Genomic DNA, 632 nt, shown 5'->3' on the forward strand with positions numbered 1-632 from the left:
CAATCCCATGTACTATTCGGCCTATTTCCCCTCTCTAAATTGAAAATTTATTTCCTTAAATATGCTAGGTACGTACGGGGTAGACAACCATTTCCCTTCAGCCCTTCTTTGGATTACCCCCCCCCCCCCCCCCCGTAGAATTTATTGTTGTAGATCTTCAATTAAACTTGCAGGATCATTCTCTATGTTATTATCTTTTTTTATTATTAAAAAAAGTAACAAAAGATTTATAGGGCCTACATGAGACCACCAATATTGTTATTACTCAATCGCCACAGCTATATTCATATAAATAGAGCTGCGAGGGGGTGTGGTCAAAAACAGTGAAAGCAGGAGCATCAATTAGGGGATTCCCCTTTCGGAAAGAAGAAAAAAGATGGGCGTGGTTCGACATAGATCTCAAGCATTGTGCTATGATGTCGTTGAATTGTCCTCCTCTTCTAAAAATGTTGACAGGGCCGTTTTCAATCAAAAGATATTAATGATACCTTGATCATACGATATAAAAATAGAAATTAAATCATCAAATTCAAGTTCATGACCGCGTATTTATTTTTTTGATGTTGACCTTTGACACGTGAGCTGAGCTGAGCGAGTGAAGGTGGACTAGACCTTATACTAGTATTACTACC

The sequence above is a fragment of the Strongylocentrotus purpuratus genome, unplaced genomic scaffold, assembly GCF_000002235.5.
Source record: "Strongylocentrotus purpuratus isolate Spur 01 unplaced genomic scaffold, Spur_5.0 spur5_scaffold_8, whole genome shotgun sequence".
In the NCBI taxonomy this organism is placed as follows: domain Eukaryota; kingdom Metazoa; phylum Echinodermata; class Echinoidea; order Camarodonta; family Strongylocentrotidae; genus Strongylocentrotus; species Strongylocentrotus purpuratus.